The following is a 15,535-nucleotide window of genomic DNA, read 5'->3' on the forward strand; positions in this document are numbered from 1 at the left end:
TTAACCCCAACTTAATTCCTCTACAAATTCAAATTTTACCCACCCTGTCTTCTAAAGAAATGCTGAATACTTAACAGTAACTCCAAAGCACGATATACCTCAAAGGTTCAGTAAATGAGCTGTTTCAATACAGAAAAGATGAACAAACTTAACCAGTTGAAAGCCTGACTTGCAGCTTTGCAGAATTCTGGCTTAATCTTGCATACCATTTAACTACAACTCAATTTCTGGCCTAAAGAAATAACAAAACAAATTTGCATTATGCAAAGCACATTGAAGTGCAAGCTTATTTTGCACCATTAAAAACATACCATCTATGCAGGGCCATACTGCACTTTCTATGAACGTTACTCTAGTATTACCTCTAGAATGCATTCTCATACAGCCATAACCTACCACCACATCTACTCAAAGCACTGCAAACTATCTTCTACATCACAAGGAGTATTATACAGTGATTTTAATCAGGAAAACGTTTTGAAATCTCCAATTCAGTTTCTAAAATCTGTGTCTAAAAAAAGAGTTGCTACCAAGCAAATTCTAATCAAACCAACAAGCATCCTAGAATGTTAAAGTTAATACACCTTCCTCAAAATGCCCAGTGCCTTATCAGTGGAACACTAAATAAAGGAATAAAACTGCAACCATCATGTCTGCTCATAAGAAGTTGAAGCTCACCAGTTCACAAATTAGAATGCAAACACAGACAAACATCAACAGTAGTTTTGGCCATCTAGGAAACTCTGCGCTTTTCAATGCAGATTAAAATCTCAGACTCCTGGAGCCAGATTCTAAAAGACTTGCTCTTGGTATAAGTAACTTGGGCCTTACACAGGAGAAAGTCACTTAGAGTGCGTGGGCTGGACTCAATAAGCCCTACATGGTTCGCTCATACTATGTGCGTGAAGCACAGAAGACAGCCGCCAATTTGTATTCAGTAAACAGCTCTACACAAACTGTGGAGCCGTACAAACCAGGTAAACATCACAGCTTGCCAACAGTCCATAAGCAGCTGAGCATATATCAATTCAAGATGGTGGAGCTATTCAGCAAAACTACAAAGGAACAGTGTTGATTTTGTGTAGCCATTTGCCCTGTACTCCAAAACCTTTGGAATACAGCACAGAAAGTCTCCTCCCCTTCAAGTTCCACAACGAAACGGTTACCTTTTTATAGTGTAGATTCAGCCCTCTAAGCACTGTGAACTCAATAGAATTGCTGAATAATACCAAACCTTTGACCCCATGTAGCAGTAAACACAGTGTAGCCTCTACACCATTGTAAGGTGCCAACGGCTTGCAACGGTTAATTACTGTAAGTGAAGGAAAACAAAGCAGCACATCAGACACCCTTCTCTGCAGTGGGTGTGTCAGTTAAGATGCAGTTACAAAGTGTAGAACTAACTGCAGTGAGCTTTTAAACAAAGCCAAACACCCCACATATATTTCTTTGGCATACTAGCACAGTTTCCCACCTTTGATAAAAACTGTTGTTCACTGTCATGTATTTTCCCAACTTTGCTGAAAACTGTTGTTCACAGTCACATATTTGCATCATACCTTGAAAATAAATAAAAGGATATTCACTAGACATTGCATGTCATAGTACAGCAGAGAGAAGAGGAGGATTCCCAGAACTCTGCAGAGCTGCAGTTTTGCAAACATATTCATAAATATTGTGTGACAGCTCATTCCACTAAATAGTTTTATTTACTCACATACAATCAACTGAGAATGTCCAGCTGAATGATGTATTTAATACTGAGCATGAAATGTGAATTGTTTGCATTCACATTACTTGATTACTATTTCAAAGCTGTGTCTGTGCCAATACAACTGTGTTGTGTAAGTGCAACAGTTGGATGGTTCAAATCCAGAGCCAATTTTTTAACATTTGTTTCCCTTTTTTAATCTCTTTTTTTGTGATTCCACAGATCAGTAGCAATGGGGGGGGGGGGTTAGCCACTGGTTGTCAAGTTGTGCATGCTTGCACCTCTTAAGGTCAATGCAGTGTGCCTACACTGCTCCCCAGTGTGTGTGGTTTGCCAGTTGCACTGGACACAACTTTGGCTAGACTGTTCCAAGCCTTCTACTGAGACCCAGTATAGTCCCCCTGCAGCAGCCTCTGGCTGTAATGCTTGATGAGGAGTGTAACAAGACTTTGGACTCCACCACACCCTACCTCTATGCCCTGAATTTGGCATCACCCCAATCACCTGCTGTCAGCATAGGTCCTCCAACAACAGTATCAATGGTTTCCCGCCAAATTGTGATCTTGCATTTTAAGACCAGTGCGCACACACACAACTATGCCAACCACATTTGCGTGATGGTAAGGACAAAGACATTGCCAAAGAGGAAGGGTGTTTATGAATCAACAATGTCTATTTGAAACTTGGCAGTGATCTTTGGCATTTGTGATGCAATACATTGTCACACGTTATCCAGTGGTCAACAATGAAATGCTCGATGGCTTGACTTTCAAGCCTTAACTTTGGAGAGATCAATGGGATGACTTGGCACATACTTTGTTGGGACTTACACACCGGTAAAAGTAATTTGTACAAGGTGGAATTCAAACCTATGTAAAATGAATGCATACAATTCTACATAGGTGATTTATTCCTCACAGATGAGCTTTCATCAACCATGTTCATTAACCACATACAGCATAAAGAGTGACTGCTGCTACACTTTCATTAGATCTGTACGTGTACCGTCATCATCAGGTCCCGTCTCATGCATTCTCAGCTGTGATGCAGGTCTAATGTCTGACAATATACTGGAAATGGATAGACTTGCATGACTTGAGTTTGGCGTTATGATACATACCTTACAATACATTCTGTTTTACAGTTGTAATTGGGTTATGAAAGGGGTTAAGATGATGGTCAGTAAACTACTGTGTCCATCAGAGATAAGCAATTGCATTTTTTCATTACATAAATTATTGTCCTGCTGAACCAGTTACACACAACTCAACTGGGGATCACATGTCAGTCATTAAGTGAGCTAGGACACCTACAACAGTACTTGCATGCAACCAGCAATGAAACTTTTCTGTCAATCAACCTATTATACATAACTACTTGTATGTAGTACTACCTTTACAAATCAAAGTTTTGGGAGCAATGACTATGTGATACCCTTACTAAAATGTAGAGTCTGTTGGATTTGAACCCTGGCTCACCTGTGTTCTGAACAGGAGCTCACCGCTCTTACACATTTACACAGAGAGAGCTACACAGCAGGTATATTTTCCACACTCAGTACTGTCCAAAGTGTTGGACTGCCACACGTCGCCACTAAGCCCGTTTGCTTGAAGAAAGGCGCACTACATTAAATTTTTCACAGTTTTCCATAAGCAGGGAACTGTGTTTGCTTGGCACTTAACATCGTGCAAACAGGGAAGACAAAGCCAGCAGTTACTTATGCAATAAAATGTTAGCCCCAACATTTCAAAGATAAATTACAGCATGTACGTCATACTAGCTGCCAGTAATTTCTCCCAAAACATATCTTGCAAGCCTGACATATGAATCATTAACAAAAAACAGATGTATTTTGCACTCAATCCCAATCAGGCCAATTACTGTGCGTCTCTATTTATGCACAGTTTGGCAATGAGCACCAGTGAACATTGCTACTGCACAAGTCCAAATGAAATTCCTTAAATCTGAATCATGCATGTGCTAATACTTTGCCATCTTCTGCACAAACCAGTCCCTCGGCGATGAGCTTTGTAAAGAGCTGTATAGCATGTCTAAATCTAGTTACTGAAGTGTAATTCTCTAATGCATGGAAATACACTCAAACACAACAGAAGGGCAGCGATGTGTGCTTGACTGAATACATACTTTCTGATACTCATGTGTGCCCTGCAACAATGCACTTGTAAATGATATAGCAGTACTTGGGCCATGGAATTTGCTGCCTAAGGAGTTAACTCTAATCACATCCTTACCTCTCTTCAAACAACAAATCAAACTGTATTTCCAAAACCACTGGCTTTGTTCTTGTACTACTCCAGGCTAACTTCCCTCTCCCCCCTCCTCTCTTGACCTTTAACCCTACTTTATGCTCAATAATTAGCATCTACCTTGTTTTTTTTCCCTTGCTGTCCTACCTTGCTCTGACCTACTTCTCCCATCTCTCCCACCTCCTCTCTCACTTCCCGACTCCTGTCTCTTCCCTCTATTTTTATCTTACTTTCTCCTTCTACTTCTCTACACATCTCAACTTTAACTTTTATCTGTATGGCAGATGCCTTATTACATAAACCTCTATGTATTAAGTAAAATGCTTTGAAAGTGACCTAACATTATGTATGACTACAACTGTTTGTGTTCCTTAATGTTTGTTGATTTTGTTACCAAATTTTCTTATTTGTTTCTTATTTTTATTCTATGTCTTTATTAACAACATGTCTCTTTATTATGTTTTGTGTGGAGCTTTTCTCCCCGGGCCTCTACTGAAAATGGAAATATATCCAGCTAGACTAGCCCGGTCAACAAATGTAAAATAAAATAAAATTGTCAAACAGACTCCAGAATTACACAGCCTAACTGCATTGTTACATTTGATACAGGTTTATAGTGACAGTGGACATGTAACTTACTGACAATATCAAAGTGGACATACTTTCATCCAAATATGTAGACACATTACTCCATTATTGCACCACTGGTATTTCCCAAGTGTGTAGGTCTCATCCACACAACATCCTGAAAAACAGGCACATCTGCCTCACTTCTGCAATATGCATTTGTGACACCTTACCTGAACTAGGTTGCCAGGATGTATTTATAAGTGCTTCTGCAAGCTGTGTCCACATAATCATATCACAAATCCTGGTGTTGTACCAAAGTCTCATAACAGTATAGGTTACCTACAACACAATGATGATGTCATCTTCAATAAAGTGCAGTATGACACTAAGTCAGACTTCGGTGGTAGCACAAGCGTTAAGTACCATGTTCTCTAGCTTGTGTAACTAGATAGGTAGGGCTTCTAATCTCACATCAGTCAACTTGTGTGTGTGTCTCTATATCTGAGTGGGTGTATACATAGTCAGATGAGCATAAGTCCTGGTCCTGCTGCCCTCACTCAACTAGCATTCAAGAGATAAATTTACACAGATACATGACTCTAGCGCAATTTCAAAACAGCCCTCCCAATATCCTCTTCTCAACACACACTGATGATATCCTCCTCAATAAAGGTGCACTCTGACATTGTTTAAGTCAGACTTCTTTGGTGGTGCTAGCATTAAGTACAGTGTTCTCTAGCTTGTGTAGATAGGTAGGGATTCTGACCTCACAGCAGTCAGTGTGTGTGTGTGTGTGTGTGTGTGTGTGTGTGTGTGTGTGTGTGTGTGTGTGTGTGTGTGTGTGTGTGTGTGTGTGTGTGTGTTCCTTCAACTATCAGTCCAGAGACAATTTTACACCGGGATGCGAGTCCACAACTATGTCCGACACTCTTCCCGACATCATTATTTTGACATACAGTGATGATGTCATCCTCTACAAAGGACACACAGAGTGCAAGTTAGACTTCTGCAGTGGCACTGGTCTTACATTGTATGGAATCCAGTTTGTATACAGAGACAGGTAGGGTGTTTGAATCTGATCAGAGTCAACTGGTGGGTGGGTTGGTGGTATATTGCAGACAAAATATGATGTTTTGAGTCTCTTCTCAATTGACTCCCACTCAGGAGAACCTTTTACAGAACCCCTTGAATCCAACATTCCCTTTCTCTCTCATCCCACACAACATCCTTTCTGCAGAACACTAAGGCTGTCATCTCAAAGATGCATACAAACACCATGAAGCAAAGTCCCTCCATAACCCTCTATAAGCCATCTCCAGACCACTAAATGTTTGACTACTAATTCACTCATGGGGTGGTCCCCATGTCCCATATGGACATAAGCAGTCTGCTATAAAATCATGCACATACATACCCCTACTGTCTTCCCTCACTTAGAGACAGGGATTTGGGTTAAATAGGATAATGGCTAGGCTTGTATGGGCAATTGGCCATTAGCCTAGTAATCTCCTATGAACATGGCACATTACCGTTTTGTTGTTGTCACCCACATATGCTATGTTAAGGTGTGGATGTACTGTACTTGTACAGCAGCATATTTCCGTGTCGGATTTGAGCGATTGCATTAATGTCCACTGCTGCCCTTTGGTTACATGTTCCTTCCATAACAACTGTAATAATATGCCTCCTCAGGACTGGGGACATTGGATGATGCTATTTATATTGTTACCTTACTAAGGCATATGTTCTGACAGTGTAGTATATCCATATGATACACCATCATGGTGACACCTGCAGTATGGCACAGGTGTCCATGTGCATACCCAACATCTGGAAAGGTTATCTGACAAAGCAATATGACATCATAGTGATTACATGGGCACGTATGCCTGGGTTCATTAATATGTTGTTACATATACAAGCACAGGACATTTGAGATTCACTTGCAATCTTGGCAAACTCATTGTATGCACTATAGTACTGCACTTCACAAGGACTGTACAGGTGTTCCCCATCAGCATTGTGTGACTGTCAGCATTTGTGTCATTAACTGTTCTGCATGAATTGCATCCACCTCAGCTGTGATGTGCCCATATATGGTGCCTGGGCCCTCACCCACACATTTACACTAATGTTGTTGTTGGCCTTTTCGGCTTTTCCCGGTTAGGGGTCACCACAGCAGAACTCCGGTCCGCTAATGATTGGCAGTCGATTTTTTATGGTGCCGAGTTGCCAGCCCAATGCCCAACCCTCAGCGAAGGCACACCCATTTCACGCATGTCTTTCGGAGGCCACTCGACCGTGGGGAGGACATGCAGACTCCACACAGAAGGCACTCCAGCTGAGAATCGATCAGGAGAACTTCTTGCTGTGAGGTAACAATGCTACTGCTGTACCACAGTGGATAAAACATGTAATAATGTGAAATAGGAGTTGTATGACTGTGTTAACAGTCCCACTATGTTGCATGTGATTCATACCCAAGGTTTTATTTGGAGGTGGTGTACAGCCTAAAGTCCAACTGTATCATAGGTACAGTGTGACTGTACTGCTTCATGGATGTACCACTACATAACAGCAGTACTACCAATGGATAGCTTGCATGAGAACATATAAAAAAGTGTACATTAGGATTTTATGGCAACATAACATCTTCTCTGGCAATGTTAAGGAAACAGTGATCATGGGCCACATGTGCTGAGGTCTGCCATGCATTCAGAGTGTGCTCCATGTACTGTCTGGTATGTGTACAAATATTACAGTGACAGCTTTCTCGATCACTGACACTTGGCTTTGCACTGCTGTAATTTCTGTGCAAATGGGCACAGTTGATGCTTTGCCATCAATCTCGCATCTGCTGTACCATTCATTATAACAGATCACTTCTTAATTCACATGTCACTTGCAGATACTTCAAACAATATCAATTGCCATTACATGTGGAAGATACACGCAATACCCAGTTGTATGTATGGAATCCACTCATAACAGTGTGGTGTTATCTGCATGGCCGATGCCTACATGAAGCTGGGATGCTTTAGTCAAGTTATCACATTTGGCACAGGAAGCTCCTACACATCTAGCAGGCCATACAAAACTATTCTCTAGGATGCGTACCCATTAGGATTTGACAGTGCAAACTTTCCTTCAAGGTGTTCTACTAGATGCTTGAGTGATACGTCTTTGTGTTGCACACAGTAAATACACAGCTTAGTGACATTGATGGCATGGGTTTGATCCTTTCGGGGGAGGAAGGTATAGTGGCTTGTGTGCCATGCAATCCTTTCAACTCACCAGGACTGCCCCCGATTTCAATGCCAGGTTTAACACTGTACCTCTTAGCCCCTCCAAAAAGTTGTTACTTTTTGGGAAGGGATGGTGAATTTCTTTTATATAAAACATGAGCAATCATTACAGTTGTATATGTCTGTAATTTATTATACATGTTCTGCAGTAACAACCACATATTCTGTCAATGCTGCAGGTTAATGGTTGTAATATTTTAAAAAAGCGTCCATGATTGTGCTTGCATCTTTCTACATTTGTCCAGGAGTCTGCTGCTGTGTGTCCCCAATTGGTTGAGAGCTATGGTGACATGTCAGTCATTTTCAAGTACATCATTCTGCAGATCTTCAGAGTATGCACATACCCCTATTGTACATACCATCCTAGCTAAATGCCCTCTCCACTGAACATGCCAGTAATGTTTACATCACAACCATTCAGGAAGCATGAACAGCAGTACGTACTGTGGTGTCTACATATGTACATAATGTTTACATATGTACATAATGTTATGCTACTGACTTGTCCCCAAGACAGGATATGTCAATGTATGTACATTTAAGACATTTCCATATTTAAAAAGCTCTCTTCTTCTCTATTCATTCCCATCATTCATGTCCGTGCATATTTTCATCAGCACACTTTTCCTGTACAGTGTACCTTTACCTTTCCTTGTAGTTGCCCTTGCCATTTACCCTTCCCCTTCCAGGTCCATAGGCAAACTTAAATGGCTCTTCTTTCTGTGTTTCGGCTGCTCTGCACTGCTTCCTGGCCAGCTACACTGTTGCTGACCTTGAAACCTTGCTTGTATTCGTGTAAGCAAAGAAAGCCTACACACAGTTTATTGAATCTCCTGGCAAGTCTTTTGGAATCTGGCCATTGGCTTCCCTAACATACAGGAAAAGGTAATCCTTTACCTTGATCACTTTCACATTTTTTCATTCATTAATTCAGGTGTTCTTCCACCAAGGATACAGCAAAGTTTAAAAATGGGCTATTCTCTACATGTAAACAAAACCAAGGCACTGACATCCAGTGCACTTCCATTACATGGCAAGAAAATCTACGAATACCATGAAACAATAAGAAACTCTAACTTGAAAAATTTGAGACATACAGTTTGGTTAACGTCCATTAGTCCTTCACTATCCCAATGTTTTATTAAATTAAAGAAGATGGCAACAAAGTGTCCTTTAATTATTAATTGAAGTCTTCTGAATGCATTTCTTTGCAGTGAATCCATTCACCTCATATTCTAAATACTGGCAGCCATCAGTCACATACGCTTCACTAATATAACCATTTATCTGCATTCTGCAATTATAAAGTAAATCAATGTAATATTTTATTACTTCATATAGAACACAAACATGTTACACAAAGTTTAAAAGGGTTACCATACTAAAAGGTCTAGAGAAAGAACAGCACTGTCAATTGTAAAACTTATTGCCCCTTAAATCCTGCCCCTATTTGCCTAGTTTTCCTTAACCACCCAGTCCAAGTCCCTAAATCCTCCTCCCAGTCTCACAGGAAAGATCCAGTCCAGTTCATAGGCTTAGCACTGCAGCCAAAGTTTATTAAATGTTCAACTTTACTATGTGAAAAACTTTCTTAGGCAATGGAATATTTAAGCAATAACTGACGACATGGTGTGGTATACTGAAGATTGACCCACGGTTGGTGTGGTTTAATCACGAGGGCGAAGCCAGAGTGATTAAACAAAGGTAACCCTGGGTAAATCTTCAATATACCACAACCACGGAGTCAGTTATTGCTATTATACAAGGACATTATTTAAGAACAGAAATACTTACTTTTCTTAAACAATGTCTTTGTATAAACGGCGGATTGCTGTTCTTCCACCGGTTGTGGTATACCGATTCTGTTTTTTGATGTACTGCGCATGCGTATGGGACTTGCGTTCCCACGCATACCCAATACATCAAGGCTTTGAAACGGAAGCAACAGAGAAAAGAGTCTCCATTGCTCCGTTTTCTCTCTTTTTTTTTTATTGTAAAAAAAAAAAGGATTGCAGTTTATACCAACGGAAAAAAGTTCAGGTGACCGGACATTTTTCCATTGGTATATTGTGGGATTTACAATGGGCACACTGGTTGGGCTGGCCAATCAGCATGCACGTTTTACAATATTAATAGGGAGGAATTGTACAATTCTAATTAAATATCTTTTGACTGTCTCTTACTAATCCTGCTTCTGGCTGTAGGCGATAACTGGGTAAGAAAAGAAGTTTGCAGAACTATTTCAGGGGCTGCCAAGTTACAGCAGAGCAAACGGATACGTTCTGCTACATATAACTGGTCAGTCGACAGCCAGCTTGGTTTTAATCTCTCACTTCTAACAAGTGCCCTTTAAAGGAATCCTGACAAATCACTTCTCAAAGTAAGTAATGCCCCTGTAATAGCAACAGAAAAAACACATTCCTAATAGTAGCATTACCACCTTTGCTGTCACCATCATTACAGATATAAGCTTGACAGCATTTATGCACACGTTCTTCATCTCAGGTTAGCTGTTTAACTCATTACATCCAAGTGACGCCTCCAGGTGCATCTGCAGTTAACTCCTACTGGTGCCATTAGGTGTCAAATATTGCTTGTTCATATTTGCAGTAATAATTCCAAACCATGCTACATACAAGGCTTTAAAGGGTTCATCTTAAAGCTTACTCAATGGTAAACTCAATTGCATTAATATTTAACCTCTGTCAAGTGCAGGTAACTAGATATTAATTGCTGTTTTTATGATATTAATTTATATAGATATAATTTTCACATTTCTAAATATCTCAACAACCAAGTAATAGAGACAGAACTCCTTAGGCTCATATGAATGCTCTCAGCTAGATGAATAAAAAGCTGCTGACAGTGTGTGTAACTTGAGTGGTTGCCGAGATATTGTAAGCGGTTTACAAAATACAATAGTTACTGTGTTTACTGCGACTTATAAAATTCAGTTTAAGACCTAGAACCTAAAGAATTCTACCACTATAAAAATAGTTTGTGCTGAAGAGAGTTTGCCATTTACACTTCTTTCATAACCTCTATGGTTCCACAGCTATGAACATTTGTTTGAAATGTGAGGACATATTTTGATTCGGTCAAAAGGTTTAGGTCCCGCCCATTGGAAGTTACTTTGCAAACTTGCTGAGCTCCATTGTGATGAATGAGTTATTTGCAACAACCATGACATTCATAACTACAACAAAATGCTTGCAACAAATGTGTAATTAGTCTGGATTGGATGACATGATCCAGTTTTCTCATTCTAATAAACAAAAGGAGAGAAAGAGGCAGAGAGGTGCACACACACACAGACACACACACACACACACACACACACACACACTCACACACACACTCACACACACACTCACACACACACTCACACACACACTCACACACACACAATACCTGGTTTCAAATAAAAGTCACACTGTGACTATTTCAGTGGGAAGCCATACAACATCACCGTGAATAGTGCATTCCAGTACTACACTTTTAAGGAATTCAGGTAAAAGTATCAAACATACCTGCTGTGCCATATAGTTAGCATTAATTTGTGACAATTTTTTTTAATTAATGTTTCACTGAACAAATATGAGACTTATGACCAACAGCACTATAAAGGCAGTAACCAAAGAATTTTGGCTTTTGGTCTACGAAATCCAAACAGAAATTTAGACTTTTACTCCTGACGCAAGGAAAGAACTAGAAAATGGAGATACAGTTACCTCAACTTCCCATATACTAAAAGACAACACCAAATCAGACTGCTCAACCAAGTCTCACTCTGTACAAGAGATGGGGCAATGCATACGACAGTTAAAGAATGTGAACCATGGTCAATTGTGTACAGGTCTCAACCTATAAATGAATTTGCCCATCCTAAAAATTGGTATTTCACTTTATATTTATCCAAAAACAAACCAGATGACTTTCTACAAGTGCAATGAAGGAACTGAATTAAATGTCCATTCTTTAAAAAGAAATAAATTGTTTATTCATTCACCTAATAACAATTCATTGTACAATACATTAAATTGGACATTACTTGTAAGACATCTTAAGATGCAGCCAAAAAAGAAAATTACCAATAAGGACTGGCTTCTGACTGCCAAAACAAACCTAAGCTGAGAAACAAAGAGTGGGTGTGATACAGCACAGACTACAAAGAAATGTTAGTCCAAAATGTGAGCAACCAGCCCAAATAAGCATCAGCTGAATTATTAAGCCTTTGCGAAAAGAAAAGAGAAAAAAGGAAAAAAACACCATTCTAATATATATATATATATATATATATATATATATATATATATATATATATATATACACATATACACACACACCTACAGCACTACATCCTACAAAATCGACAGAATAAATGTCCCCTGTCAAATTAATCTAAAAAAGAGGGCTATGCATATAAAAGAACAGCACAGTAGCTAAGCAGACAGGAAAAACAAATACCAGAATTAGCACTACCTTTTTTCAGTTATCCTTTCAAGCTATGATAAATTATTACTTAACTTGCAAAACACCTGAATACAGAATGTCACATGAAAGCTTTGAGTACATATTAAGTACAGACTAAATTCAATAGGTTTCAGCAATGGGATACAAGAACTAAATCCACATCAGTTGCTACAATTAAGTAAACACAAAAAACTAAAATAACCACAGCACATCCACAATAAGTGAGCATTTTGTTTCTTACCTTTGGCTGCACCCCCTTTGCTACAAATCTGAATATATACACACAGAAGCAGTTCACACCAGAAGTTCGTAAATCTAAAAAAAGGGACTTACTGAACAGTTTTCCAAATCTGTTTAGTAGTATTAAGTAACAATATACTGTCATCACGAGAACATGAGGTTAGAAGACAAACTTTTAGGTGTTCAAATACCTATTAAGTTCATGTACTACTTTTAATAATTTCATAAAATTGTCAGCATATGTACCTTCCCAGTGTTGTTAATTACTAGCTATATGCTGAATGACAATTATACTGCTAAAAGCCTGCTAAGAAAAAAGGACAATATCCAGATAAATGCATTACACACTTTTATATATTTAGTACTATTTAATGTTTTGATTACATTTACAATTGGATTGTGGAACGTGATTTAACAAGGATGCAAAACAGTTAAACACCATCTTTTCATATTGGGAAAATAAATTGAGAGACAATGTAACAATCTGGAGACACAAACATATCCATCACATTTACTCGCATTCACTCTGAAAAAAAGAGTAATACATAAAAAGTATGCTAAAAACAAAATAAAGTGTATACTTTGCTGCAGAAGACATAAACATTACCTCACTACAAGGTTTCAGCATTTAGGGAGAAAAGAACCACTAGGGAATTATGCAATACAAACTATTTCAAACAGGTTATATATTATTTTTTAACACAAATAATGGGGGGACAAAGCCCCAAAATAGGAACCAATTTTAAATAGTGCTCTTATAAACTTTGAAAACTGCTAGAATAAAAAGGTATTGTGTGGCTATACATTTTCTGAAGGAAATTAAGTGTGAAACTTAAATGCATGTCATTAATTAGTTAAATCAGTCTTCAATGATTTGCCACAAACATCCAAAAAAACACAAATTTTATTAGGAACAGACCAAAAGTATGAGGCAAAAATCTGGACAGTTGGGAGATACGTTCTGTAATTTGCTCTTCTGGTTAGGTAGTCAGTTTACAGACGACTACAATACTACATTTTTTCTAGTTCAACAGAAGGAAGAAATAAAGTGGAAAATCGCATGTACTTGGACCAGACAAAACTAAAGTGGAAAAAAAACGTCAAAATACACATAATTTCCTAAGATAATGTTTTCCTAACAAGAAATAAACATTCCAATCAAATATACTTTTAACCGACAAGTTCATGTATTATCACAAAGTGCCCTACACAAATATTTCCTCCCAAGTTGCAAAAACGTTGACAATGACACATTTTAGCTCTGACAGAAATGATGCACAAGATTCATTTCAGATGCACAAGATTCATTTCAAATTGAGGTCTCAAAACTTGCAAGACATGGACAATTGACAAGTTAACGAAAATATTCAATATTTTTTTTCGATCGAATGTAGGTATGGGGGTTTTCATTGCCATTTCCACCAACAAAGTTACACCCCATAAGACACAAAAGCGCGCGATCACTTTAAATACATAAGCAGCAAGAAGGTAACAATGTAACGACCAAAAGAATAGTAAACAAAACAAACATCAAAGCACATGACAGTCGCATCGATAGTTCAACACCTCATTACTTCCTTTCACTCAAGTACTACACGACTATGACAGAAAGAGGAAACAGTGTCATGACAGTTTTAGCCCTGGCACTTATAACCAACCCAAAAGGAGTGCCAATCTCCTCCCAGCTTTCCCGGAATACACAAACAACAAAACTCCTACATCAAGTAACTCAGGACATGAGACATTGTTGACAACAGTGTGTCGCGGATTCCTGTGCCACATCCCCTCCAGCCACAACAAACATACACACACATATAAAACCAAATGTAAACTACAACCCCTTGCCACCACCACAACCCCCCCCCCCCAAAAAAAAAAGGGGGGACGATTTCAGAGTCAGTACTGTCACGGTGGTCTGATCATAACTCTTTCTCAACATAACAGCTACAGCAACATTTGTAAACATACTCGCTGATATATGGGAGGGGGCAACGAAGGGGGCTGAGGACCCCTTAGCGTTAAAGTAGCAATGTCGTTCTTTAGTGTTTCCCTCCGCCTGGTCGCCATTTTACTGCGCCTCACTACTTTATAACTGGACTTTCCCCCCAGTAAATACGGAACCAGAACATCGGGTTATACTGCACACTCAGCCCCCTCAGTCAGAAGAAAGCATAAGTCGTCTTCCTAACCACCGCCACAATAAAATCCGCCCACTCCCCCCACTTAAATCCACTCACCTGAGATGGTAAAGGCACTAAAGCTCCCCGATCGCCAGAATGAAGTCACCAAGAGGGAGACAGTACGGTGGGGAGCGAGGGGCTCCGGCGCACACAACGTGACAACCGCGAGGGTCTGAGTAAGACAAGAAGATCCTCTAGATCCCAGCCTTACAAACCTGTCGTAGATGAGAGGGGAGGGGGAGACGTGATTTAGAAAAAAATAATAATAAATACTACGGCAGCAGTCGCGACCGTGGTAATGACGCAAGCTCACGTGATCGCTGATGTCAGTTACCATGCGAGAGGGAGACTAACATACAAGTGCTGCTACCCTGAAACTGCAACAAGTTAGGGAAAACTATGTACTTTTGGTGCGTAAGCATGTTGCAAAGTGAAGATGCGTGTTCCGAGTGGAGCTGCACAGCGCACTTTAGGATCAGTATAGCAGCAGATATAAAAGTGATCTTTACTGCCAGTAGTACCCCCATAAATGCCCAGCCCCAGAGTAGGGCACCTGTGGGAGAAACTTTTTGCGTAATAGCAAGTGTTGCAACAATGTATCGTCACGAACACAAGCGTGCTGCATCGCTCTCATCTTTCCAGATTTTACCTCATATTTTTGATCTCTTCCTCATACAATTTGTGGTTTTCTGGCAAATAATTGAGGAGTGAAATCACTAGGCAATGACAGAAGTTTGAGTTTCAGACATTATACCCTTCACGAAGTGTGTGCACTGCCACTGCTGATGC

The 15,535-nt window shown here is 39.5% G+C and overlaps 1 protein-coding gene across 2 annotated transcripts in view; it reads right to left on the bottom strand.

Annotated features, from left to right (window-relative positions):
• ZHX3 (zinc fingers and homeoboxes 3) overlaps positions 1 to 15,037 on the bottom strand; it is a 436,276-nt gene extending 421,239 nt beyond the window's left edge. For both annotated transcript variants that reach the window (XM_044090292.1, XM_044090291.1), the window contains exon 1: positions 14,804 to 15,037. The gene's annotated coding sequence lies outside the window, so the exon portion shown is untranslated. The remainder of the gene's footprint in view (positions 1 to 14,803) is intronic.
• Between the last annotated feature and the right edge of the window lie 498 nt (positions 15,038 to 15,535).

Source organism: Protopterus annectens, chromosome 12.part0 (genome assembly GCF_019279795.1).
Source record: "Protopterus annectens isolate FY-2018-M chromosome 12.part0, PAN1.0, whole genome shotgun sequence".
Taxonomy (NCBI): domain Eukaryota; kingdom Metazoa; phylum Chordata; order Ceratodontiformes; family Protopteridae; genus Protopterus; species Protopterus annectens.